At 49.7% G+C, this 25,611-nt stretch overlaps 1 long non-coding RNA gene across 1 annotated transcript in view; it reads right to left on the minus strand.

Annotated features, from left to right (window-relative positions):
- Nucleotides 1-20,767, minus strand: part of LOC144806493 (uncharacterized) — a 51,125-nt gene extending 30,358 nt beyond the window's left edge. The window contains exons 1-3 of the long non-coding RNA XR_013605813.1: nucleotides 20,426-20,767; nucleotides 3,239-3,288; nucleotides 401-519 (exon numbers count right to left, since the gene is read on the minus strand). This is a non-coding gene — a long non-coding RNA (uncharacterized LOC144806493). The remainder of the gene's footprint in view (nucleotides 1-400; nucleotides 520-3,238; nucleotides 3,289-20,425) is intronic.
- Between the last annotated feature and the right edge of the window lie 4,844 nt (nucleotides 20,768-25,611).

Raw genomic sequence — 25,611 nt, forward strand, 5'->3', positions numbered from 1 at the left:
TTGATCTTATATTCAGGCTTTCACCAATCTCACATCTTATGACACAACATCCTCTGTCCTACTATGCTCATCCGGCATACTTAATAAAAGATCTCCGACAAAGTGCCCTCTGGTGGTGCCCACCAGGCATTGTAGCGCCGCATGTCACCATCAGGTGAGTGAACGCAACTTGTCTTAAAAGCACCTGCTTCCTAGGGTGTCTGCATTCAGTTACAGATAATGACTCTGGGACTGAACCTCCGGAACAGTATTCTGTGATTTGTTTGTGTTTTATTTTAACAAATGTACATAGCAGATATTGGCGGTTGCTTGTTTCACAAAAATTATTGGATACCTGCCTCAGAGTGCACTTCTTACAGACGAGTATGAGGTTATCATGTTGCTGCTACAAGCTCCTTACCTGTGCGAGTTATCGGGAACGATGCAGGGGCAGACCCAAACCAGCCACACGTGGAGATCAATGACAAATACTGAAGAATTAACAGAGCTTCCAAGCTGGTGACCATTACTTAATTGACCCTGAAAATAAAAGAAGTTTTTAGTATTCTGGTGACTCATGACCATAAAAACAAAGGTTATAAATTCAATATTATGTCAAATACTTAAAAAATGGAACTGGATGTGCTGAATCGATGTTGCCCCAGGTCATGTGTGACACCTTACACCACTATTGCTTATGGGACTTGTAGTTTTGTTTTTCTCATTAAAAGGATGGGTTCTAAAGTCCCAGTGTTCTAAGCGATGTTAGTTAAAATCAGAGGTCTGAGTGAGGGTGAAGCAGGACACTGCTCTGCTTAGCAGTGAGATGAATGACAATTCCACAGCCATTCCATTTTTTGACAGACAGAGGCTCGTTGGCCGTTCGTATTTTCTTGCAACGAGAAAGAAACCTGTTTTGCAGCTTGTGTCAACTGAAGAGATAAAACGCTTGGGTGTGTTTCATTAACTACTGACAAACATGAACAATCAAGAACATGAGTTTATGGAAAACTATCAAGCACCCAATCAGAATCAGCCGCCCTTCACACCCGGGAATTCTTGAGGCTTTGGAGAGAATGAATTGCACGGGGTATAAGAGGAACACTACATCGACTCAAAGCTCACTTCTCAGGGATGTACTGAAATGCCAGCCTCATGGCACATTTAGCCAGCTCTTCACCTCCTCCTCCTCAAACGGTTGACCAGCTATCAGGGCAAATGAACCTGCAGCAAAGCCTCGCTGGCTTGGTTCCACACCGGACCAGGCAATACTCCTCCAAGTCAGCAAGCACTTTGGTCGAGCCAGTCCTAACCCCACATGAATGTTCCCCATCACAACTATTTTAATGGTACTAAGTTATGTTTCTGCTAAATGTAGGAGTCAAAAAGTGAAAGATTTTAGTAGGAAGTACTGAAAGATAAATCATGAAGTTGTTCAATATTTCTGAGTCTGCCACAGTACACAGGAGCATTATTTCTCTACAGCAGCAAATCATGTATGTGCCCTGTAGAAAGCTTGTTGGAATGAAACATGGAATTTATTGCAGCCTACAATTCATGCAACAACATAGAGTGCAAGATAACTTGTGTTATTATTCCAGCAGAACGAAATGCCATTCCTAATGTGTACGTCATTTTAAAGACAAACCCAGAAAAATGTGTGGTCAGTGTTGTTCTTCTGTCTGTTAAAAGACAATCTCCATTAATGTGTTAGGATATAAAATACTATGAGAAATCCTACTCTATGGCAGGGTGCTGCCTGCCACTATATTGCAGGTTACTTCAAACATAATCTGATTTATACATACATACTCCAGGGTGCTGCCAGCTATCGGGTCTGCACACAGCAGTCTGGAGCCACTCAGGAAGGATATAAGCTCTTCATTTCATCTTAAGCCCTTATGTTACATGCACAGCCTGATGGGTCCGGAGAACTTTATCCGCGCTCTAACTGCACCGAGAAGATAGACGTAGCCCAACATAGTCTGTGTTGTGTGGTGGGTGATGCCTGGCATCTTATTATTCGTTGGCGGATGGATGAAGCTCTGATAAGAGCTACTACAAGAAGAGCAGAGAAACAGGACCACAGATCGCCACAGAGTGATAACTGCCCAGAAGCTGAAGAAATAACTGAAACAGCAAACCTCCTACACCCTGGAGATTCTCCAGAGTAAGCAAATGATAGTAATGAAATGCAAACTGCAGCATTAAGGTCACTGTAACACTGGGCAGGGGACGGGAGGAAAAGAACCGGATAATGTTGAGTGGTGGCGTAGTGAACTAACGTCCTCCCCCTCTCTGCCTCATTATCAGCATGACTCGAACAGGGGAGAAGCCTGTTCCTGGGAACTAGCCGACGAATTGGATGACGCCCCCTTTAACTGGAAGACACACAAGTACGCAGCTCCTTCCCCTGATGACGACGCGGGATTCCTAGTGGGTAAAAACACAGAAGAAGTTGTCGTGGCATGTGACGTCACCGACCGAGGATCGAGAGTGGGAGAGCGGCCCGGAGGAGCAGAGAACGGAGCTTTTGAAGGCGAACCCGAGGACGACAGGAGTAAGCCAGGAGGCCACTGGATCCATGAATCGCCGTGCCACACTCCCGAGGGAGGAGTGTGGCTACAACAGGTACGGCAGCGTTTTGCAGGCTGGGTAGGAAGACGGGGTTCTTCTAAACCGTAGCCGCGTGTGTGCCAGAATATCTGCCCAACCTTTCTTTGTCCTCACCGTGTAAATATACCTCTCCTCACCAGTAATCAAGCCTCTGCACCCTCACACGTTTAATAAAGTGTTTAGCACCTTAGCACGGGTGTCTCCTGCACTTGCCCGGTTCCCTGTGGGAGAGTCCAGATAGAGTACATATCCTGACGATCTGTACCTGTTTCTTTTCCCTGGCGGAGTCCAACGAGGAGTTAGGAAGAACGGAACATCCCCTGAAGTCTGCTTCTTAACCATCTGGAAACAAGACCATAACCAGACACCATCACGGACCCCAGAGCTTTTCAGAGAGACACCCTGACAACCCGCCATAAAAAAACATTTTCCAAAATAAAACCTTACCTACCCCGAACTGGTGTTAGGTCTCTTCTTGATCCCACGCCACAGTCACACACTACAACATCTTTCCCTTTAAACCGAAGATAACAGCCTACAATAAAAAACTAACCAAAAAGCAACAAAACTAGAAAATGCATTTCCAAAAGCTGCAAAAGAGAAGCTGTTAATATAAATGAACAATATTAAACGTTGTTGGTACCTTAGTAATGTGCTTGCTTCTGGCTTCACTCCATCTGCAGCAATAACGCTCTGAAAGGAGAAATTACTGCTGTGAGTCTCAGAGTCTTCAGTATTACTGGTCTCAGTCACGAAGACTGTGGTGTCGGAAGATAACTTTCTCTTATTTGGCTTCATAGATCCACCAGTCATGCCATCGCTATTAGCAGACAGGCCACTGTCAGCAGCATCATAACTTCAGGCAGACCAGCAAAGCGGATCTCACCACTCACATTGGGTGAACAGACTCATCTCTGCTACATACATCCACTCTGTTCTCAAATTTGCTTGGGGCTGCCAAAATGCAAAGAGCTGCAATATATTCGCCAAACTTTCCTGACTACCTTGTTTTAAAAAGTTGTGACATTCAAGCGTGATTCTTGGTTCATCTCCAAGCTGAATTTTTTAGAGGTTCTATTGCCACACAATACTATTCCCATATTCCAGTTTGTCCACAGGGTGGTTCAAGCCTGGTAGGTTATCACCTGTCTGTTTTGCAGATAATTTCAGATAGTTTCTGTAAGAAACTGAATTAATATTTACGGTAGATGAGGAACAATCACAACCGTTGTCAGAATGAAAGCCATTCAATTAACCTAGGATCAACCCCCTGATACCTAAGCACGGAACAGGCAGGCTTAACTTAAGGTAATATGTCAAATATTTATGCAGAAACCAAAAAAGTAAAACTCAAAATGCAAAACAATAAAAAACCCAAACCAAAATAGAAAAAAAAGTAAAATGTATTGAACTATATGACACTAAAATGACAAAATCCAATAAGGGGAATGAGATATGAACTGTAACGCTGTAAGAATCACAAGGTGCCAATGGATGAGGGGCCCGGGCATGGATTAGTCTCTCTGGAGCTGACTGCAAAGTCTGAGTGAACTTGTTCTCCCTGTTCAGCAGGAAGTTACTATACCGGAGGAAGGGCTTTAAGTGGAATGAAAAACCTTGTGATGGCTCCCAGAGGGACGTGGTCGACGTAATGAAGGGCGTGGCTTAAAAACCCAAACTGAAAATCCATGCTCTGCATAGTGTGTCACCCCACTGGTATTTTGCTGCTTCGCCATTCCATCCATATACAACAAGTAACATTACATCTACTACAAGCCAGGACTATTGGCTTTGTCAATGGTTATTAGTTGCGTAAGATAAATACGCAATAGCGATGGCTTCAAAGCTTGAGGGGGGCTGCTAAGGGTGAGAGTGGGCTGCGAGAGGTGAGAGAACTGTAGCTGGTGTGAGAGCAGCGCTGCAAGGGTGTAATGGGTGACCGTCCTGACTCGTTCAGAAGCGGTCGCTCCCACACACTCCCTGGCCACTTGAGTATCTTAGCGATATATTGCTCACTGCTGCATTGCTTTTCATAGCTTTTGTGCCTGATTATCATAGCAGCGCTGTACTCGCATTGCCTTAAAAGCTGTTGTGCTTGGAGGAGCTACGCTAGCAACCAAGATGGCCGCATAAGCTCCCGGCTCCGTCGACCTCCGTCGCTGACGGACATATCCTGAACTTAATCCTGACCTCCCGCCAGACTCCCGTGTGTCTGAATCGTCTCTGAGTCCAGGAGCGCAATCCCGGAGTCTTTATCACCTTTTTTGACGAAGTTACACCGTCTGCCTTTTTCGGGCCTCCTCCAGTCTGTGAGCCGGGGCCTCGAGTACTGACCCAGCCGGGTTTCAGTTGAACAACATCAGCCGCGGATACCTGACAAGGTCCGGTCTCATTGGAGTGACACGAATTCTCGATCCTGGTGGTGGTCTCGAGTCCCTGCGTATACTGGCCAGACGGCGACGAGACGTGGATGCCGCAGTGAGTGGGGGTCCGGTTCCTGGGACCCTGCTGCAGCCCTCGGGGTCCGCGGGGGGGGCCCCGCTCTCGGCAGCGGGGTAAAGAGCGCACAGTCTGAAAGTCGCCAGTCGCCTTCGCCCACCTCACTCCAGTTGGTTTCCCCGGAGTAGCCGGCCTCTGGGGTTGATGACCTGCTTTGTCATCGATTAAGCGGAGATGGATCGGACGACGTGTGGACCAACACTGGGGACCGTAATGGCCGCCATCGGGGCTCTTCACTGGCAAATGGAGGCTGCTCTCCACAACCTAACCGTACGCATCGAGACTATTTGTTCGAGACCGGACCCTAGCCCAGAGTCAGACCCGCAACATATGGTGACCCCCGCGAAGTTTGATTTTATCCGGGAGGAGAACCCCGAGCATCGTTCTAATCTGACGCCTATTGTATCTACGCAACTACAGCGACCCGCGACTGGAGCCCCTGACCAGCCAGCGAGCTCGACAAAGTCATCGCCCTCACAGGACTTATTTCTTTCTTCGTTTCTGGAGACCTCCATCGATATTCTTTGGATTGACTTTCGTATTCCTGATAGACTTCGAGACATGACTCTTCTGACACTTTCATGCTATATTGATCTTCTCCCCTTTCTACAACGTTTTGACTCTTTTGCTATTGTGTTGGTCCTATCGGAGAGGGTTTGTGTGATGGATCGTAGAGGCCAGGGTTGAACTTGACTGCTTTAATTCTGTACAGAGACTTCCTTTGACACTGCTGGGTGGTATCGGTGGGAGTGAGGGCCATATGGGATTCTGCTTTTCTGGCTTTGGTGTACTGACTGTGTTCGACAATGGGATTTGCTGCCTCTGTGATATCTGGGGCTGGGCGGGATGGTCTTTTCTCTCTTGGTGATTTCCCTATCAGTTTGCTTATAAGCCTGCTTTACCTCTCTTAGTACCATGGTGGGGAACATCTGCTCGCGGTGGGGGGGAGGGGAGTCCGGGAGCCCGCATTATGTCGTAATATATTCCTCCTCCGTCTTTTCCCTTCCTTGGGGTGTAGTTTAGGGGGCGACAGGCACACTGCTAGTGGGGTAAGGTCGTAGCCATCTGCAGGGGTGCAGGGTGGGGGGGGTTTATTTTTCCTTTCTTTTGTTCTATGACCTATCTTTTTCCCTTTTCCCTTCTCCACAAGAGATGTGGCATATTCTCCTGAGCCTGTTGTTATGCATATTCGGGTGTCGAGTGTCTATTTTTATATCCTGTATCCTTGGTGGGCAGGTTCTGATAATGTTTGCTTATGATTATTTGTCTTGTATTGTTTTGACCCAGCTCCGGCTGGTATTGATACTTTCCAGATGCCTACAATTGTATTGTATTTCTTCATTTCATCTGCCCGTTCGCCACTGTAATATGTTATACCAACGATACCCGAAATGTACATTTCTACTCTTGTGTTATAATTAATAAAAATATATTAAAAAAAAAAAAGCTGTTGTGCTTGACTTTGTGCCTGATTATCATCGTAACGCTGTGCTCGCATTACCTTTAAAAACTGTTGTGCCTGACTATTATCATAGCGCGGTGCTCGCATTGCCTTAAAAGTTGTTGTGCTTGACTAATACCATAGCGCTGTGCTCGCACTGCCTTTATAAATTGTTGTGCCTGACTATCATCGTAGCGCTCTGTTGCCCATTACAACCATTGCATTGCTCGCATTAATTGGTAAATTAATTAGTTACTGATTGTGCCAGTGCCACTGCCCATAGCTATACTCCTCATTGTGCCCCAATCTCGTCCTCTTTTGCTTTTGTTTTCTGCTGCCATTTTGTTGTTGTTGTGCCTCCTAGCCCGTCTCTCCCCCCCCCGCTCCCGCCTCCCAGCTGCTCCTCCCTCCCTCTGGTAGTTTAGGATCGTCCCGTCTGCTGAAGCGCTGTGACCGTCCTGACTCGTTCAGAAGCGGTCGCTCCCACACGCTCCCTGGCCACTTGAGTATCTTAGCGATATATTGCTCACTGCTGCATTGCTTTTCATAGCTTTTGTGCCCGATTATCATATTAGCGCTGTACTCGCATTGCCTTAAAAGCTGTTGTGCTTGACTTTTTGCCTGATTATCATCGTAACGCTGTGCTCGCATTACCTTTAAAAACTGTTGTGCCTGACTATTATCATAGCGCGGTGCTCGCATTGCCTTAAAAGTTGTGCTTGACTAATATCATAGCGCTGTGCTCGCACTGCCTTTATAAATTGTTGTGCCTGACTATCATCGTAGCGCTCTATTGCCCATTACTACCATTACATTGCTCGCATTAATTGGTAAATTAATTAGTGACTGATTGTGCCAGTGCCACTGCCCATAGCTATACTCCTCATTGTGCCCCAATCTCGTCCTGTTTCGCTTTTGTTTTCTGCTGCCATTTTGTTGTTGTTGTGCCTCCTAGCCCGTCTCTCCCCCCCCCGCTCCCGCCTCCCAGCTGCTCCTCCCTCCCTCTGGTAGTTCAGGATCGTCCCGTCTGCTGAAGCGCTGTGACCGTCCTGACTCGTTCAGAAGCGGTCGCTCCCACACGCTCCCTGGCCACTTGAGTATCTTAGCGATATATTGCTCACTGCTGCATTGCTTTTCATAGCTTTTGTGCCTGATTATCATATTAGCGCTGTACTCGCATTGCCTTAAAAGCTGTTGTGCTTGACTTTTTGCCTGATTATCATCGTAACGCTGTGCTCGCATTACCTTTTAAAACTGTTGTGCCTGACTATTATCATAGCGCGGTGCTCGCATTGCCTTAAAAGTTGTTGTGCTTGACTAATATCATAGCGCTGTGCTCGCACTGCCTTTATAAATTGCTGTGCCTGACTATCATCGTAGCGCTCTATTGCCCATTACTACCATTACATTGCTCGCATTAATTGGTAAATTAATTAGTGACTGATTGTGCCAGTGCCACTGCCCATAGCTATACTCCTCATTGTGCCCCAATCTCGTCCTGTTTCGCTTTTGTTTTCTGCTGCCATTTTGTTGTTGTTGTGCCTCCTAGCCCGTCTCTCCACCCCGCTCCCGCCTCCCAGCGGCTCCTCCCTCGCTCCGCCCCCCTTCACTATCCACTTATGACAGATGCACTTTCGCGCAGCGTTCACGCGCAGCGGACACGCCCTATGCGCGCTGAAGGTGCGCCAAAGGTAAGCCCGTCTATGCCCGTCCGCGCCTGGACCACGCCCAGCGCCAAACCCCCTGGCCCTCGCAAAATACACTCCACCTGCATTACGTACGACACCGCTACCCTCTCAGCACTTAACCCTGGCCAACTCCCAAACTGCTACCAAGCCGCCCCAGGACACACCCATGGACCCTTCACCTGCCACTCCTACAAGTTCGACAACACCAGAACCCACACCAAATCCACAAACTCCAAACAGAGCTCCGACACTAACCACCTGAAGTGCATCCTGCTCAACACCCGCTCGGTCCACAGACACGCCATTGAACTTTGGAACCTACTAGACACCACATCGCCAGACGTCGCCTTTCTTACAGAAACCTGGATGAACGCCTCATCAATGCCCGACATCGCCATAGCCATCCCGGACGGCTACAAGATCATCCGAAAGGACCGCATCAATCAAACAGGAGGAGGCATCGCCATCTTCCATAAGAACACCATCCGCATCACGACCAGCTCCGACGATACCCTCGCAGCCGCCGAACACCTTCACTTCCAGATCCACACCGACCCCAAGACCACACTCAGAGGCACCCTCATCTACAGACCACCAGGACCCCGCAAACAATTCAGCAAAGACATCACTGACTTCATCAGCCCACACGCCCTCCCCTCCGAGGACTACATTTTACTGGGAGACCTCAACTTCCACCTGGAAAAGAACAACAACAGCAACACCACCACCCTTCTGGACAACCTCGCCAATCTCGGACTCAAACAACTTGTTGACACCCCCACCCACTATGCCGGGCACACGCTCGACCCAATCTTCACCTCCAGCAAGCACATCTCCTTCAATCACACCACAACTCTCCAATGGACTGACCACAGCTGCGTTCACTTCAACTACAAAAAGACTACGACCCACAACCACCCACAACCAATTCCCCGCAGAAACTGGAACAAAATTACCACCGACCAGCTCATCACATCGCTTCACCAAAACCCTCCTGCCAAATCATCGGACCCAAACCAAGCAGCCACCAACCTCACACAATGGATCACCCACAGCGCTGACGAATTAGCACCCTTGAAAAACCATCAAATCAAGCAAGGCAGCAAAAAAGCCCCCTGGTTCAATGATGACCTTAAGAAATCCAAGAAGATATGTCGCACCCTCGAGAAAGCCTGGCGAAAATACCCAACCACTGACAACCTGGCCACCTTCAAGAACGCCACCCGCAAACACCACCAACTGATCCGATCCACCAAGAAATCAGCATTCAAGGATCGACTCGACAACAACGCCCGCAACAGCAAAGAACTATTCAACATCGTCAAAGAGTTAACCAACCGCACCGCCGGCACCAACGACATAACTCCCTCCCAAGACCTCTGCGACTCTCTAGCCTCGTTCTTCCACAACAAAATCGCTGACATACATAACAGCTTTGGAGACCAGTCCACCCCACCCACCTCCGAACTAAAACCCCCCTCCAACAACCTTTGCGCCTGGAAACCAATCACCACTGAAGGCACCATCCGCCTGATGAACTCCATCCACTCAGGATCGCCAACTGACCCATGTCCCCACCACATTTTCAACAAAGCAGACTCCATTATCGCACCCCATCTCCGAGACGTCATCAACTGCTCCCTCAACTCCGCTACCTTCCCGGAAATCTGGAAACATGCCGAACTCAGCGCCCTCCTGAAGAAACCCACAGCAGAACCCACTGAACTTAAGAACTACCGCCCCATTTCGCTCCTCCCATTCCCTGCCAAAGTCATCGTGAAAGCCGTCAACAGTCAGCTCGCCGCCTTCCTTGAATCCAACAAATCCCTCGACCCTTCACAGTCAGCCTTTCGAGCCAAACACAGCACCGAGACCGCCCTCATCGCAGCAACAGACGACATTCGAACTCTACTGGACAACGGAGAAATAGCTGCCCTCATCCTACTTGACCTCTCCGCAGCCTTCGACACAGTCTGTCATAGCACCCTTATACAACACCTCAGCAACGTCGGAATACAAGGAAAAGCATTGGACTGGATCATCTCGTTCCTAGCCGGAAGAACCCAGAGAGTCCGCCTCCCCCCTTTTAGATCAGAGGCCACCGAAGTCATCTGATGCGTACCACAAGGATCATCACTCAGTCCCACTCTCTTCAACGTATACATGAGTCCCCTCGCAACCATCGCGCACCAACACAACCTCAACATCATCTCCTACGCAGACGACACCCAACTGATCCTTTCCCTCACCAAAGACCCAAACACCGCCAAAACCAACCTACACGAAGGGATGAAAGAAGTAGCCGAGTGGATGAAGAACAGCCGTTTAAAACTGCTCATCTTAGGATCATCCCCCTCCGCCTGGGATGACTCATGGTGGCCACCGGCTCTGGGAAACGCACCCATACCAACGGACCACGCACGCAACCTGGGCTTCATCCTGGACTCCTCCCTCTCGATGACCAGACAAATCAACGCCGTCTCATCATCATGCTTCAACATCCTACGTATGCTCAAAAAAATCTTCCGTTGGATCCCCACCGAAACAAGAAAGACGGTCACCCATGCACTGGTCACAAGCCGACTGGACTACGGAAACACCCTTTACGCCGGAACCACAGCCAAACTACAGAAAAAACTCCAACGCATCCAAAACGCCTCAGCCAGACTCATCCTAGACATCCCCCGCCAAGCTCACATCTCCGGGCACCTGAGAGACCTTCACTGGCTCCCCGTCAACAAGAGAATAACGTTCTGTCTCCTCACCCACGCACACAAAGCCCTCTACGAACTAGGATCCGAATACCTCAACACGCGCCTGTCCTTTTACACCCCCACCCGCCAAATGCGTTCGACCAATCAAGCCCTCGCCGCAATTCCACGCATCCAAAGATCCACCATGGGGGGGAAGATCCTTCTCCTACTTAGCGGCCAAGACCTGGAATTCTCTCCCCACCTACCTCTGCCTTACACAGAACCACCTCTCCTTCAGAAAACAACTAAAAACTTGGATATTCGATAAGTAAAGTACCCCCCCTCCCTCAAGCGCCTTGAGACCCTCTGGGTGAGTAGTGCGCTATACAAATTTTAAACTTGAACTTATGGGTGCTGCGAGGGTGTGATGGGCGCTGCGAGGGTGTGATGGGCGCTGCAAGGGTGTGATGGGCGCTGCGAGGATATGAGAGGCGCTGCGAGGATATGAGAGGCGCTGTGGGGTGGTGAGAGGACGCTGTGAGTGGTGCTGCTGGGGATGAGAGTGGCGCTACTAAGGGTGAAAGGGGCTCTGCTAGAGGTGAGAAAGAACTCCAGGTGGTATGAAAGCTGCACTGCTTGAGCGAGAGAGGGCCTGGTGGGGGTAACAGATGGGCTGGGCGCGTGTCTTCAGAGAAATGTGTGCACCGGGAACCATTGGGCAGACGTTATATCAGAGGGAGTGTGTCAGTGAGATTGTGCATAGAGAGGCTTCTTGCAGAAAGTCACTACAACAAAATGTGTGCAGGGGGGAGTGCGTGTATGGGGGTCACTGGCTAGGAAGTTATTGCGACAAAAGTGTGTGCAGGGTGAAGGCATGCATGGGGGTCACCAGCTAGGAAGTCGCTGTAAGGAAAGTGTGTGCAAGGTAAGTGCGTGCATGGGGGTCACTGGCTAGGAAGTTATTGCGACAAAAGTGTGTGCAGGGTGAAGGCATGCATGGGGGTCACCAGCTAGGAAGTCGCTGTAAGGAAAGTGTGTGCAAGGTAAGTGCGTGCATGGGGGTCACTGGCTAGGAAGTTATTGCGACAAAAGTGTGTGCAGGGTGAAGGCATGCATGGGGGTCACCAGCTAGGAAGTCGCTTTAAGGAAAGTGTGTGCTGAATGAGTGCATGTATGGGGGGATTACTGGCTTGAAAGTTATGTGGCCTACACTGTCATCCACTCGAAAGGGTGTTCTGTTCTGTATTATTATATGTGTGGTATACGAGGCTCCGAGTAGGATTGCATGCCATGAGTCAGCAGGGGGCAGTTATTCCGCAGCTGTTTACTCCTGCCGCTCATGAGTATTCTAAGGTATGGGTAATCCACACGCACAGGGGTGTAATCACTCAGAAAAACACAGCAGGCCGTACACGATGAATACCACTTTAATTTGACAAGTCCCAAAGACAGCTCTGTGATCAACAACAGAGAATGGTGCATGTGTGCGTGCTTACGTGCGTGTGTGGGGATTGCCCTAGAGTAAAATGTCAAAGTCTTTGTTCCCTCACAGATTTTCTGTAATTTTCGCCAAACTGCGCTTAAGTGGACAATATTGCGTCCATCACCACCATGTCCACCACATTCACCACCACTACATCCACCACCTCCACCACAATCACTACGTCCACAACCCCCACCATGTCCATCACCACCACATCCATCACCACGTCCACCCCCACCATGTCTACCACCACCACGTCCACCACCACCACCCTCCACCTCCACCACCACCATGTCCACCACCACCACACCCACCACCACCACCACGTCCACCATCACCATGTCCAACATGTCCACCACCATCACCATGTCCACCATCACCATGTCCACCAACACCACGTCCACCATGTCCACCACCAATACCACCACATCCACCACCACATCCACCACCACCATGTCCACCACATCCACCACAACCACCACGTCACCACCACCACGTCCACCACCACTATGTCCACCACCATCATGTCCACCACCACTACGTCCACCACTATGTCCACCACCACCAAGTCCACCACCACACCCACCTCCACCAGCACCACGTCTGCCATCACCACACCCACCACCACCACGTCCACCACCACTACCACCACCATCACATCCACCACCACCATCACCACATATACCACCACCATGTCCACCACCACGTCCATCACCACCACGTCCATCACCACTATGTCCAAAACCACCATGTCCACGTCCACCACCACACCCACCACCACCACGTCCACCACCACATCCACCACCACCACCACATCCACCACCACTACGTCTACCACCATGTTCACCACCACCACGTCCACCACCACCACATCCACCTCCACCACGTTCACCACCACCACCACCACATCCACCACCACTACGTCCACCACCACTACGTCCACCACCACCATGTCCACCACATCTACCACCACCACCACGGCCACCACCACTACATCCATGTCCTCAACCACCACATCCACCACTACCATGTCCACCACCAACACCACCACATCCACCACCACCATGTCCAACACCACGTCCACCACCACCACGTCCACCACCACTATGTCCACCACCATCATGTCCACCACCATGTCCACCACCACCACGTCCACCACCACACCAACTTCCACCACCACCACATCCACCATCACCACACCCACCACCACCACATCAACCACCACATCCATCACCATCACATCCATGTCCTCCACCACCACATCCACCACTACCATGCCCACCACCAACACCACCACATCCACCACCGAAACCACCACCACATCCACCACTACGTCCACCACCATGTCCACCACCATGTTCACCACCACCACCACCACGTCCACCACCACACCAACTTCCACCACCACCACATCCACCATCACCACACCCACCACCACCACATCAACCACCACATCCATCACCATCACATCCATGACCTCCACCACCACATCCACCACTACCATGTCCACCACCAACACCACCACATCCACCACCGAAACCACCACCACATCCACCACTACGTCCACCACCATGTCCACCACCACCACGTCCGCCACCACACCAACCTCCATCACCACCACGTCCACCATCACCATACCCACCACCACCACGTCCAGCACCACTACCACCACCACCACATCCACCACCACCACATCCATCACCACCACGTCCATCACCACCATGTCCAAAACCACCATGTCCATGTCCACCACCACCACACCCACCACCACCACGTCCACCACCACCACATCCACCACCACTACGTCCACCACCACATCCACCACCACCACATCCACCACCACCATGTCTACCACGTACACCACATCTACCACCATCACCACGTCCACCACCACCACATCCATGTCCTCCACCACCACATCCACCTCTACCACGTCCACCACCACCACCACATCCACCACCACATCCACCACCACCTCCACCACGTCCACCACCACCACCTCCACCACCATCATGTCCACCACCACTACGTCCACCACCACGTCCACCACCACACCCACCTCCACCATCACCACACCTACCACCACCACATCCCCACCACCATCACCACATCCACCACCCCGTCCACCACCACCATGTCCACCACCACCATGTCCATCACCACCATGTCCACCACCACCACGTCCATCACCACCACCACATCCACCACCAAAATGTCCACCACCACCTCGTACACCACCACCTCGTACACCATCTTCTCGTGTAAGAGAGGAGGAGATTTTGACGGGGAGAGTATCCGGGATTGCCTTGGGGCTGTTTTCCAATGGTTCCAACTGAACAGCCTCAAGTGCAATTCCGATAAGTCCGAGGTACTCTTCTTTGGGTGTGATACAGAGCCAGACTGGCAGGCTTGGTGGCCCATTAATATGTTCCCTCCGTCTTGTTCTTCCAAAATTGCTAAGAACTTGGGGGTCAAGATGGATATGGGGCTAACTCTGAAATCCCAGCTCCTCGGGGTGTCGGGCTCCTGCTTTGGCCTCCTCAGGATGCTGCGGAGGTTCCTTCCCCTGTTGTCTGAGGAGCACAGGAAGCTGACGGTGCAGGCTCTAATCGGGTCCAGGTTAGATTACGCGAACATTCTTTACCTGGGCCTGCCAGAGTATCTGCTGCAGCGGCTCCAAGTGGTGCAGAACGCTGCCGCGAGAGCTATCTTTGGTTTAAATAGACGGGCCAGTGCAGCAGGTCTGTTGAAGACCTTGCACTGGCTTCCAATCCGGAAACGGATTGCCTTTAACCCCTTCGACGCTCATGACGAGCTGGGCTCGTCATGAGGTAGCCTCCTCGCACGCTCATGACGAGCCCAGCTCGTCATGTAAAGTGCGGTTTTAAAAAACTCAGCACAGGATCAGAATTCCGCTAGCGCGCATGCGGTTAAGGCTTTGACTCTGGCCTATAAGGCCCTCCATGCGGTGGGAGCAAAGTATCTCCAAAAGAGACTGGCCTTTTATCATCCGACTCGCTCTTTGAGGTCGGAATCCCTGCTCCTGGCGGCTGTCCCGCGAGTGAAGAGAGCTCGCCTGGGAGGCCGCTCTTTTGGACTACTAGCGCCACAGTTGTGGAACTCTCTGCCGTTCACTCTGCGGGGAGCCACCAGCCTACTTGCCTTTAGAAAAGGCCTTAAAACCTGGCTGTTTACCCAGTAGCCCGCTTTTTGTGTGCCCGCTCGGCCTTCTGTCCTTTTTCCTTTTTAACTGTGTTATGTTATTATGATGCAGCCCTCCTTACTAAAAGCGCCGGGACACTCTTTTTGAGTAGCCGTGCGCTATACAAAAGATAAAATAACATAACATAACATAACATAACACCACCACGTTCACCACCACCATGTCCACCACCACCAGCACGACACCCACTTCCACCACCACCAAGTCCACCAGCACCACACCCACCACCACCACGTCCACCACCACCACATCCACCACCACGTCCACCACCATCACTACCACCACCTCCACTACCACCAGCACGTCCACCACTACCACATCCACCACCACAACGTCCACTACTACCACATCCACCACCACCACGTCCACCACCATCACGTCCACCACCACGTCCACCACTACCACGTCCACCACCACCATGTCCACCACCACCACCACGTCCACCATCACTACGTCCACCACCACCACCACTCCACCACCACCACATCTGCCACCACCACCATGTCCACCACATCCACCACCAAGTCCACCACAATGTCCACCACCATAACATCCACCACCACCACATCCACCACCACGTCCACAACCACCACATCCACCACCACGTCCACAACTACCACCACCTCATCCACCACCACCACCACCACCACCACGTCCACAACCACCACCTCCACCACCACCTCCACCACCACCACCATGTCCACCACCACCACCACGTTCACAACGAGGCCACCACCAAGTCTACCACCACCACGTCCAACACATCCACCACCATGTCCACCACCACGTCCACCATCACGTCCACAACCACATCTACCACCACCGCGTCCACCACCACTGTGTCCAACACCACCGCGTCCATCACCACCGCGTCCATCACCACCTCGTCAATTACCACCACGTCCACCACCACCACGTCTACCACCACCATGTCCACCACAATATCCACCACCACCCCCACCACCAGCATATCCACCACCACGTCCACCACCACCAAGTCTACCACCACCACCATGTCCACCACCACCACCACCACGTCCACCACCACCACCAAGTCCACCACCACCGCATCCACCACCACCATGTCCACCACCTTAATTTCCTATGCAATGAATAACGTTAACAGATTTTTCAGTGGCGCATCTGCAGAAAAGTCCTCTTCGTGTTGGAAATTAAGAGAAACTTAACCCCTCACCCAAACAATACATTTACGAATAAAAATGGACTGAATGAGAACCGTGGCCTGCGGCCTTGGTGCTACAGTAATATTACACCTGGCGGCCAAGAAACCAAGCGCGTAGGAGCCCTGAGAGCACGGCCGCCGCGCCGCAGATGCACGCAACGCGGCGGCCATCTGTGGGTTCTGCCCCGGTAGCTCGCGTGGTTTAATGTAACAGGCCATTGGCTTTGAATAGATCCCACGGGCTTCCCTGGGGCGGGATACACTTACAGGGGCAGATTTAATCTTCCATGAAAAATCTGTGGGATGCCAGTGGAGCATGGGACAAAGAGGCGCGAGGGGGTTATAGCCGCTGCCAAAAGGACCACTGGACATAACTTCTCCAAACAGTATATGTCCATCTTCACCATTGACCTAGTAATGCACACCAGAACCTCAAGGACAACTGTGGCAATCAAACCACACACACACAGGTATCTAGGTAATCCATAGGATTGCTTCTGTTGTGGGGTGGGAAGGGGGAATTCCATAAATCTAATGCCATTTGAATTAATTAAATTGGGGACTTTACTATAAGGACAATAGTACTTCAAGGAAGAAAGCGGCCACTGAGGCATTTATGCCACACACATGTTTATTTGTTGACAGGAAAATACACTATGCAAAATGTTTCAGTAACTGACAGCTGTTGGTTAAACCTGGGCAGAATCATTCAAATTCAAACTTTGTTGACAACGAATTAGAAATGTATGGTTGTGTGTACAGCACCCTAGGCCATAAGGGCCCACACAAAAGCTTCAAATTTAAGTTTTCTAATGTTACTAAAAAGACCATGAGACTGAAGATAACAAGCATTTGCAATGCAACAGGTAGCGCATTTACACGAGTTTAAGCTATTAGGATTTTAAATGACAAAACATTTTATATATGTTTTGAAACCCAAAACATAAATAAAAGGCATTGTCATTTACAATGCCAATAGCTCAAACTTGCGTCAATGTGAGACCAATTGCATTGCAAATGCTTGTTCCAGTTTGTTGTGTGTCCAAACACCCATTTGGTAGCAAGTAGTAGGTATACCCCAACTGCCTGGTTTTTAGTAAACATCAAATGAATCGCTAGTGGGCTGCCAACTATCAGGTTCGCACTGAGATAGAGAATATTTACGGGCACCAAAATAAAAATGCTCACCATTAGTGAATAGCTGAAGAAGTGGCATCTATAAGCTAACTGTAATGCACAGCTATCATGCAAAAGGAAATTAATAATAGACTACTGCATAGAATATCTGTGCAATGCAGTAAAAAAAGTACATAGATATGCAAGTCAGATTCAGAGAGGACTATATTCATTCTGTGCATAAACAAAAGGAATCCTACCAGGAGAGAAGTGCGGCCCATATAGGGTATGGGAGCACTCAGTGTTTGGTAAAATACCCCTCACACACCAAAAGGCCCCTTGGTGTCATGCTTCATCATCGGGGTCTTCGCACCCCTCTAACGGAATGCGGCGTGCTGCGACCTACGACTACGCGGGAGCACTGGTAAATGACTATGTGTGGTGCAAGTGATAGGGATGATAATGTGAGTGGTGGTAGGTAGTGAAGAGTTAAAAAGTACCTGGCTCGTAGGTGAAATTTTTTTTTTATTCAAGACCTCGGGCTGGCACTGTTAAAAGAAGTGAAGTGCGAGGTAAAGTCTGTCGTGATTATGAACAGTACCTCATGTGTGCGTCGACATGTTTCGGAGCTTGCGCTCCTTCTTCAGGACGGGAGCACAACTTCCCCACCTTACTCACGTATTACTAGTTCGTAACTCAAAAATATTGGTTAGTTAACAAAAAGTGACAAATTATTTTAAGTGATAAAAAGGCTACAATGTGCCTACAGCGGATTTTTGGCTCAGGATACATGCAGTTGCATGACTTAATAGATAAAAGTTGCTTGCTTCATGAGCTCATACAAGCGTCTGGGGGTTGATTGCTATTTTGTGCAATAAGCTGGGGACAAATTATCCACTGTCTGACCCCACACGTAAAAGTTAATGTTAACATGTTCCCCCACGTTTCATTAAAACTCCCCCACATTGTTGTACCAAAATACATTTAAGCTTTCTTTATTCATGTACATGAGGGTATACGCTGCTCATGTGTGTGCTTATATTACGTGAATCACGGTTCATTACCATTACAGAGAGGCATAATAGATTTGCTATGTCCCTCTCTGTGACATTACTGCACACTGCCTATTCTAATTTGCAAACCCTGCCCCTCTAAAACCTATTTTTTGTTTTGTTTAGGGCTCGTGCCCCCTGTGCTTTTCATGTTTGTACTTGCGGTTTGCTGTTTTCAGTATCTGTATGGACTTAAATATACAAAAGTGATGTTATTACAATCCTTAAAATAGCAAATGTGTCACAAATTGTGGCTTTCGTAAGGACGGAGGGACAGGAGACTGATTAGTTAAGTGGTGAATAAATACACCAGCCTCGTCACACTCACACTTCCTTGAAGACTTGACAAGCCTGTCTGCTCAACTGCGACCCCTTTTTGAAGAACATGGAAATACACATGTAGCTGGGGTGGTCGCCGGGAGGATCTAGATCAGTGATACCCAAAGTACGGCCCAGGGGCCGCATAAAGCCCTTCAGGTCTTTACTTGCAGACCCCTGGGCAGCAGCAGCACTGGCCTGCTGTTTACTCGAGTCAGAACTAACATGAACAAGAAACGTACATATACAGCAAACACTTATTTTAAAGGTTAATTGCAGTTAGGAAAATGAAGTAACAAGGCCTTTATCTTTAGGAACACCTTCATTCTTAAAGGCAGCCACTAGATATACATGCTTTGTTTCCCTACCCCGACTTTACACCCCCCGCTGGCATCAGGGCGGCCCTCGGTCACACCATAGACCAAACTTTGTGGCCCCCGAGAAAATGTTTGTGAGTACCCATGACCTAGATCAAGAAAAGGCGGAAGTAGTTAGACACGAGGACGGAACAGAAGCTTGCATCTCTAAAAGCCACAAACAGGAACCAATGAAAACAAGCATCTGCATAGCCAATAGGTCTCGCCTTTGGGACCTTATAAGTGTTTAGCCGTGCAACAGTTGATGTTGTTGCACCAAGGATATTGTGCTGGATAACAAAACACTTATAAGGTCCCAGAGGCGAGACCTACTGGCGATGCCAATGCTTGTTTACCTGATGGGCATCGGCTGACCGCAGCCTGGTTACTGAGGCCCTAGTGAGGTGGAGACATATTTGGGGGAGTTTTAGCGTCATCAGATGAAGCTGTGCAGGCCCAGGTACAATGAGGCGCAGTCGGTGCTGCCTGGGAGTGGGTTCTTTCACTTTTGATTGGCGGGGCCGCCCCCCTTCACTCTGGGGAGAGCCACAAACGGGATTCAAGTCGATCTTCGCATCACAGACTTTTCAGGTGAAACAAATGTCACCGTTTGCTGAGGCCTTGAAAAGAGCGACCCAACTCCAGCAGAGAGGGCCAATGAGCATTGATACAAAATAATCATGTCTAAGGATCGATGCAACAACAACAACAAATGAACCCCGGAGAGCAGGCTCGAGACCCTCCAGCAGCAGACACTCTTTGTACCTTATGGCCTCACCTGGGGTTCAATGTGGTGCTCTGGTCCCTCCTGGGGTCGGGCCTCACCTGGGCTCCCTGCTGTGGGGCCTGGGCTCCCTGCTGTGGGGCCTGGGCTCCCTGCTGTGGGGCCTGGGCTCCCTGCTGTGGGGCCTGGGCTCCCTGCTGTGGGTCCTGGGCTCCCTGCTGTGGGTCCTGGGCTCCCTGCTGTGGGTCCTGGGCTCCCTGCTGTGGGGCCTGGGCTCCCTGCTGTGGGTCCTGGGCTCCCTGCTGTGGGTCCTGGGCTCCCTGCTGTGGGTCGTGTTAAGCTTTGTAAGGTCTTTGTGTAACGCCCGGCCTGAACTATGAGCGCGGGGAGATGAGGCTGTTCGTTGACAACTGCGCATGCGCTGGGGACAGACACCGCAAAGAGGCCATGGATTAACTGCGCATGCGCTGGAGATAGACATTGCTTTCCATAGCGTGGATTAAAGAGGCCTTGGATTAACTGCGCGTGCGCCGAGGACAGACGCCGCTGTTAGGGCAATCCAACTCCAGAAGTCGTTGCAAGAGAGATTCACAGCACGGAGCGCAGCACAGGCCCCGACAGCACGGAGCGCAGGGAAGGGCCACACCTCTGAGCCAGCACCGGTGGGACGGGGTCCTCGCAGGGACACAACGAGTGAGAAGCAACAGCTGCCTTCTGCCGAGGGGCACGAGGCGCCTCGCGCCACAGCACAGGGTGAGAGGTATGTCAGGGCAGAGCTTCTCTTTGGAGCGGGCGTGTCTTTGCTCTGCGCATGCGCACTGAGGCTGGGCGTCCCCTGTCTAGGACAGGTCATAGGCTGCGCTCCGTGCAAGGTCCTCACTCGGTGATGGGAAGTAGGGTCTTCGCCTCGCACGTGCGCAGCTGTGACGCGCGGTCCTGCGCGTGCGCTGCCGCGAGACGCCATGTTTTGTTCTCGCACTCGATGGAGGCTCGTGCAGCGTCGTGAGCGCGCGCGTCACTCCTGGGTGGAATAACACACCGGACCCCACTCCTCACAGGCGGCCGGTGCCCCCTGGGTGCCCCCCGGGCCCTGCAGCCCCCACGGACCGGAGCACGAGCAGAGCGGAGGGAGGCCTCTGACCCCGCAGGTCCACACGTTTAATGAAGAGTATTTATTTATTTATTTATATCTAAGTCAACCTTGTTAAAAAATTCTCAGGGTATTTTATCTCGAACACTAAGAAACAATGACTGCTAGAAAGAACAAAGATACCTGGCTCTAGAATGATCCAGGGGTCTGGACAGAGAGACGGACACTTGGACACTTTATGTTTAATTATCTCTCTTCTGCATTTTCTATTTTAAGAGCAAAGCTCTGCCTTTCCTGTTCACATAGATCACTAGAGGTGACAAGATATATTTGCCACAAAAAGCCCCTGAGCCTAGCGCGAGTGATCCTAATGCTGAATGTATGCATGTGGGATGGTGTCTGCTGTGTTAAATGTATGCATGTGGGATGGTGTCTGCTGGGTTAAATGTATGCATGTGGGATGGTGTCTGCTGGGTTAAATGTATGCATGTGGGATGGTGTCTGCTGTGTCAAATGTATGCATGTGGGATGGTGTCTGCTGTGTCAAATGTATGCATGTGGGATGGTGTCTGTTGTGTGAAATGTATGCATGTGGGATGTTGTCTGCTGTGTCAAATGTATGCATGTGGGATGGTGTCTGCTGTGTTAAATGTATGCATGTGGGATGGTGTCTGCGTTGTCAAATGTATGCATGTGGGATGGTGTCTGCTGTGTTAAATGTATGCATGTGGGATGTTGTCTGCTGTGTCAAATGTATACATGTGGGAGGGTGTCTGCTGTTTTAAATGTATGCATGTGGGATGTTGTCTGCTGTGTCAAATGTATGCATGTGGGATGGTGTCTGCTCTGTTAAATGTATGCATGTGGGATGTTGTCTGCTGTGTCAAATGTATACATGTGGGAGGGTGTCTGCTGCGTTAAATGTATGCATGTGGGATGTTGTCTGCTGTGTTAAATGTATGCATGTGGGATGGTGTCTGCTGGGTTAAATGTATGCATGTGGGATGGTGTCTGCTGTGTCAAATGTATGCATGTGGGATGGTGTCTGCTGTGTGAAATGTATGCATGTGGGATGGTGTCTGCTGTGTCAAATGTATGCATGTGGGATGGTGTCTGCTGGGTTAAATGTATGCATGTGGGATGGTGTCTGCTGTGTCAAATGTATGCATGTGGGATGGTGTCTGCTGTGTCAAATGTATGCATGTGGGATGGAGTCTGCTGCGTTAAATGTATGCATCGGGATGGTGTCTGCTGTGTTAAATGTATGCATGTGGGATGGTGTCTGCTGTGTCAAATGTATGCATGTGGGATGGCGTCTGCTGTGTCAAATGTATGCATGTGAGATGGTGTCTGCTGTGTTAAATGTATGCATGTGGGATGGTGTCTGCTGCGTTAAATGTATGCATGTGGGATGGTGTCTGCTGTGTTAAATGTATGCATGTGGGATGGTGTCTGCTGTGTCAAATGTATGCATGTGGGATGGAGTCTGCTGCGTTAAATGTATGCATCGGGATGGTGTCTGCTGTGTTAAATGTATGCATGTGGGATGGTGTCTGCTGTGTCAAATGTATGCATGTGGGATGGCGTCTGCTGTGTCAAATGTATGCATGTGAGATGGTGTCTGCTGTGTTAAATGTATGCATGTGGGATGGTGTCTGCTGCGTTAAATGTATGCATGTGGGATGGTGTCTGCTGCGTTAAATGTATGCATGTGGGATGGTGTCTGCTGCGTTAAATGTATGCATGTGGGATGGTGTCTGCTGTGTTAAATGTATGCATGCGGGATGGTGTCTGCTGTGTTAAATGTATGCATGTGGGATGGTGTCTGCTGTGTCAAATATATGCATGTGGGATGGTGTCTGCTGCGTTAAATGTATGCATGCGGGATGGTGTCTGCTGCGTCAAATGTATGCATGTGGGATGGTGTCTGTTGTGTGAAATGTATGCATGTGGGATGGTGTCTGCTGGGTTAAATGTATGCATTTGGGGTGGTGTCTGCTGTGTCAAATGTATGCATGTGGGATGGTGTCTGCTGTGTTAAATGTATGCATGTGGGATGGTGTCTGCTGCGTTAAATGTATGCATGCGGGATGGTGTCTGCTGTGTGAAATGTATGCATGTGGGATGGTGTCTGCTGTGTCAAATGTATGCATGTGGGATGGTGTCTGCTGTGTCAAATGTATGCATGTGGGATGGTGTCTGCTGTGTCAAATGTATGCATGTGAGATGGTGTCTGCTGTGTCAAATGTATGCAATGTATGCATGTGGGATGGTGTCTGCTGTGTCAAATGTATGCATGTGGGATGGTGTCTGCTGTGTTAAACATATGCAGGTGGGATGGTGTCTGCTGTGTAAAATGTATGCATGTGGGATGGTGTCTGCTGTGTCAAATGTATGCATGTGGGATGGTGTCTGCTGTGTCAAAAGTATGCATGTGGGATGGTGTCTGCTGGGTCGAATGTATGCATGTGGGAAGGTGTCTGCTGTGTTAAATGTATGCACGTGGGATGGTGTCTGCTGTGTCAAATGTATGCATGTGGGATGGTGTCTGCTGTGTCAAATGTATGCATGTCGGATGGTGTCTGCTGTGTTAAATGTATGCATGTGGGATGGTGTCTGCTGTGTCAAATGTATGCACGTGGGATGGTGTCTGCTGTGTCAAATGTATGCATGTCGGATGGTGTCTGCTGTGTTAAATGTATGCACGTGGGATGGTGTCTGCTGTGTCAAATGTATGCATGTGGGATGGTGTCTGCTGTGTTAAATGTATGCATGTGGGATGGTGTCTGCTGTGTCAAATGTATGCATGTCGGATGGTGTCTGCTGTGTCAAATGTATGCATGTGGGATGGTGTCCGCTGTGTCAAATGTATGCATGTGAGATGGTGTCTGCTGTGTTAAATGTATGCATGTGAGATGGTGTCTGCTGTGTTAAATGTATGCATGTGGGATGGTGTCTGCTGTGTTAAATGTATGCATGCGGGATGGCGTCTGCTGTGTTAAATGTTCAGCGTGTTCTTTAGTCAGTCCTCGAACAGAAATGAAAAACAAAGTTAGTTTGTCATTCAGTTTGGCCGGTCTCGGAGAGGCCTGCTTTATGGTATAATCTCCAAATTGCACTTGCTATGCTATGAACTTTGTTTTTAGGCTACCATGCTGTCATGAATGTTCAAATCAATTAGCTCTTCTGAGCAGCTGCAGTGCCTGCTTGCCTTACGTTACTGAGAACTGCAGTCACGCAGTCTGTCTCTGGGTAGTGCCCTTCCATTTCTGGTGCTTTGTAGTAGTTTTAAGATCTTTTTACAGGTTCCCATTACTCAATTGAGTGTAATTTCTGATTTTTATAAGTTTTCCTCATGATTTTGCTCATGATAAAGTGTCACTCATAATTACAATGAAATTTTGAAAATGTCACACATTGCAATCTGAAAACTTGGCAGCAATGTGTGTGATAGCTGTATTGGATGAACATGGACTTTGAGACTGTCCCCCGCGATATAAACGTTCTTCTGGGGTTACCTCTTTGCCCAGGGATGTGGGGATGGTTCTGTAAACCTTGGTAGAGCTGGAGACCAGGTCACTTAGAAGCGGGTGATAGTACACATGGAGTGAAGCAAGAACCCATGGACATAGAATGTATACACATGGAGTGAAGCAAGAACCCATGGACATAGAATGTGTACACATTGAGTGAAGCAAGAACCCATGGACATAGAATGTGTACACATGGAGTGAAGCAAGAACCCATGGACATAGAATGTGTACACATGGAGTGAAGCAAGAACCCATGGACATAGAATGTGTACACATGGAGTGAAGCAAGAACCCATGGACATAGAATGTGTACACATGGACTGAAGCAAGAACCCATGGACATAGAATGTGTACACATGGAGTGAAGCAAGAACACATGGACATAGAATGTGTACACATGGAGTGAAGCAAGAACCCATTGACATAGAATGTGTACACATGGAGTGAAGCAAGAACCCATGGACATAGAATGTGTACACATGGAGTGAAGCAAGAACACATGGACATAGAATGTGTACACATGGAGTGAAGCAAGAACCCATGGACATAGAATGTGTACACATGGAGTGAAGCAAGAACCCATGGACATAGAATGTGTACACATGGAGTGAAGCAAG

The sequence above is a fragment of the Lissotriton helveticus genome, assembly GCF_964261635.1.
Source record: "Lissotriton helveticus chromosome 1_1 unlocalized genomic scaffold, aLisHel1.1 SUPER_1_unloc_8, whole genome shotgun sequence".
In the NCBI taxonomy this organism is placed as follows: Eukaryota; Metazoa; Chordata; class Amphibia; order Caudata; family Salamandridae; genus Lissotriton; species Lissotriton helveticus.